Here is a 4,375-nt window from a genome sequence, read left to right as displayed (position 1 = left end):
CTGTAGGATACAAGAATTTGTCGACTTTCACCAAGACGTTCTCAACTATGCCCTTAGGATATCGAATTTTGTGATTGGCAAGTTGGATTGTCATTTTAGTTGGTGACAAGTCTCCTAACTCTAATCTCTTGTAGAGAGAGTAGGGGATTAGGTTGATACTTGTTCCTAAATCTGCTAGCGCATGAGTGGTTCCAGATTGGTAGATTGAACACGGGAAAATGAATCGGCGCATATCTCCTAGCTTTGGTGGTAGAGAGTTTCTGAGTAATGCCGAGCATTCTTCATTCAGTGAAATTTTGTTAGAATCTAGTATCCTCTCCTTAGTAGAGAGAAGCCTTCGGATGTATCTCTTATGGTTGGGGACTTTGGACATGGTGTCCAGGAATTTTCCATCGAGTTTAAAGGAATCAAGCTTGGATGGTTCTTCATGTAGCCTTCCAGGGTAGGGTACACGAACTAGAGTTGCAGTGGGCAGCTTCTGAGTATATGTTGACTTATTTTTTAGCCTAGCTGACCTTCTCTGTAGTCCTTCCTCTGGGATTATAGAATCCATTTGCTTAGCTTCCTCTATGTGGGGATTTTGAATGGTATTACTCGATAACCTCCCTTGTGGTCGGGTTTCAAGGCGTTGTGATAACTGTCTGAGCTACGTCTCTAGACTTTTAAGCAGAGCCAATTGATTTCTCATTAGTATCTCCGTCTGGTCTTGTCTAGATGTATTCTCTGATTTAGTTATTGTTGTCCTTAAATGAACTGAGTCAACTGGTCATCAGCTCCGAGAGTGGAGTTGGTTACTTTTGTAATTTGGGTGGTTGGGGAATTTTCCCCGACTAGCGGACCAGTGAGTGGAAGTGGTTGATCGTAGGACAATTGAGATTGTTGAGCTGGATAAGGTGGGTAGCGATAGCGAAAGGGCTGGTTGCTTCATTAAAATTGGTTAACCCTAGGTTGTTGATTGAATCCGGGATTTGATTGACGAGCTGGGTATTAAACGTAACAGACTGAACCATCAGGGTTTTCGTACTCAACTTTATATTCTTTAGTGGGTTGCGGGTTGGTACAATTAACACAGGCCTGAGCCTGGTTAACCTCCTATGGTTGCGTCTTCAATTCTCCGAGTTGTTTAGTGAGAGATTCCATCTTATCCGTGAGGGATTTGATGGCCTCTGTTTGATTGTTAAGTACAGAGAGTGGGGCAGATGATGAAGCTATTTCACCACTGTTCCAGTCATGATGATGCATTGTCATGTTCTCGAGCAACTCCCATGCTTCGTCTGTGGTTTGGTTCATCAGATTTCCTTGACCCGCTGCATCGAAGGTACAGATTTGAGCTAACCGTTCTAACTGGTGATTAGGGCATTTCTCCAGCAGGGTTTTGAATCGCTCCCATGTAGTGTAAAGAGATTCATCATAACTTTGTTTGAAGTTAATGATGTCATTCTTAAGTTTGGTTTGTTTAGAATGAGGGAAATATTTGGTTAGGAATTTAGTAGCCATCTTCGTCCATGACGTAATGGAATCTTTTTCCAGTCCTTCGAACCATGTTCGAGCATGATGAGTGAGAGAATAGGGAAACAAGTATAGCCGGACTATATCTTGTCCTATCCCTGGCTATTTATAGGAGTTCGAAAGAGATAGGAATTTATCAAGGTGAGAATTAGGATCGTCATTCACTAATCCATGAAATTGACAGCTGTTTTGGATGAGCTATATGATGTGATGCTTTAACTCGAACGAGTGTCGTTGAATCTCTGGAAATCAGATCGGTCCTCCTCGACCTTCAATCGAGGGTTTGGTATTTTCTGCTAAAGTAACTCGTAATGCCATTTGATTTCTGATTCGTTCTTCCTTTCGTGCTTTAGAGATTATTGCGTCTGGATCAGGTACGAAAAACAACGGCCCTAGTGTAGATCGGGTTTGGTTCATACACTGGGTATGCCTTTTTGTTTTTAATATTAAGCATATAAACTAAATTTCTAGGGTAATCTAAGGTAAACTTAAACTAAGGTAGTCTAATTTAAAGTATTCTAATTTAATCTAAGATAATCTAGCTATCCTAAGGTTGAATATGTTTTTGGTTCTTGCTACTGATTCCCTGGTATTTTGATAACAGAGCTTCGCACGAACTATTCAACAAACCAAGTGGCCAGGTCGACTAGGGAGAAGTAGGATCCTTTTGGTTCAAATATAATTGGAGACTGTTCGAAAAATCCAACAACCAAGTCCGTGTATAATTGTCTTTCTTAGACACCACTAAATGCTTATGAATGAGTTTGATAGATAGCAGTATTATCTGATACCAAGTCCCCGGCAGCGGCGCCAAAAACTAGCTTCCCTATTGATATGGCCAAAACGGACGGTTTTATTTGTGTGGTGTCGTTAGGTCGCAACACGTCAGAATCAACCACCAAGAGGTGGGTACTGTTTTAAATTTATATTTAGCGGGGCCTAAATCGTACCACTCCTTATTATGAATAACGGAAGTATGACCTTGGGTCGTATTTTAAGATATTAGTAGAATCGAACCTATATTTAAAGTTTAAGATAGTTATAAAGGAGTAGTGGTTACCTAATTTTGGGTTTTTCTAGTTTATAAGATAGATAAAGTAAATGCAATAAAATTCGTAATTCAGGTAAGGTTAAAACAAGTGCATACTATGATTTCATCAGTTATTCTGCCGAGACTATGGAATGCTGGTTCATGAATAGGTAGTGGCCTTGTATTCATTACAATGATCCTAAACGCCCATGTCGTAAGACATGTCACTGGGTAATGCGATAGGCTTGAAGATTCTGAATAGACAGCAACGTCCCTTACCCCCGACGCCCGTGCAGTCTGACTACAGGCATACACGTTCAGACGGCTCATCCAATTGAGCGACTCGTTTGGGTGACGTATTAACATTCCACAAAGGTCTAAAATTTCTTAAGCATAATAGAATACAGGGTTTACCATATCCGAGAGACGTGATGTGTTTCAATGCTTTCGTTAATGATTGGTTTAAAAGATTGTTATGCCCTTTAAAAAGAGTTCAACCACAAAGAACACCATGGCCATGTCCAGTTGACTTCCATGAACACGTTCAGTTATCCTAAAGGTCCAAACCTATATGTGTTTAAATAAACAGTTCCTTAATTAACCAAGAATCTCTCAAGCGGGGTGCAATATTTCAGACCGCGTTATGGTGCAGTGTACTAATCAGCACTGACCAGGTTCCCTAGCCTTACTTAGTAGAGTTACAGCTTACAACAACCGTTGTGCTTCAGCATGCACGTACAAAGTTTATATACTTGGTGACTACACTAGCATTGTCTGGGACAAACAATGTACTAGGGGTCTAGTTAGATGTTCACTACGAAAGAGTCCTCAGTCTAAATCCAAAGCTTGATATACTTACTACAACCGGTGTGCCTCAGTCGATCTTACGTTGTATCCGATAGACTTCTCTTACCAAGGGGTGACTCAGATAGTGTACTCTGGATCGGGGTTCGCGACTTCCCAATAACAGAGACAATAACTACGTTCATTAGTTGGAAAAGCGATTGAGTTTAAAGCATAATCGGAAAGCATTTCAACAACATACGCAAACCATAATACTATTTCGGCATTATAACTGGTTATATCATAGCATACACTAAAGATAACTACTCGCTAATCATGGCAACAACATTACATAACATAATGATAAAAGACATTATAATAAGATAAAGGATAGAAGTACCAGTAGATTAAACGAGTTCCGAATACAAAAGTGACAACTTCAAACTCCAGACCGCTCTTAATACAATCTTCGATGTTCTTCTCCGGGTACTAGATTTCCCGAACGGAGTAGAAGACCTTGAAAGTATGACTAATATTGTACAAGAGAGAGAAAGAAGTGAATTGAAGTGTGTGTTGGAATGAATGACAAAGACTCTTTAAATAGACTTCAAATTTGCCTGCAAACAGCTGGCAGGCCATTTGGCATGCCGTCTGACAAGCCGTTTGCAAGGGCCTTTTGCTTGTTTTGCCCGTTTAATGTGACCGTTTGACTTGGGTGTGTGGCAGGCCGTTTGCAAGCCAGGCAAGCCATTTGGCAAGCCTGGTCAGCTGAAATTCACTGGATCATAACTTGATTTCTTGTCTTCCACCATTTTTGTAACACCGTACTTTTTTAAAAAAAAAAAACAGCCAAAGTCTTATTTACAAAAGTTGTCCTTACATACAAACATAAACATAATTACTATGCATTCATAAATACATTGTTATTAAACAACCGGTGTTATGTTAATATCCGATTTCATATAGACAACATCAGAGTTCTAGACTTGTCGAACACAACCCAACACGCCCATCTTCTCCCATGTCCACAAAAGCAAAAGACATACAACCTGT

Source organism: Rutidosis leptorrhynchoides, chromosome 10 (genome assembly GCF_046630445.1).
Source record: "Rutidosis leptorrhynchoides isolate AG116_Rl617_1_P2 chromosome 10, CSIRO_AGI_Rlap_v1, whole genome shotgun sequence".
Taxonomy (NCBI): domain Eukaryota; kingdom Viridiplantae; phylum Streptophyta; class Magnoliopsida; order Asterales; family Asteraceae; genus Rutidosis; species Rutidosis leptorrhynchoides.
Note: the sequence above shows the minus strand (reverse complement) of the source record.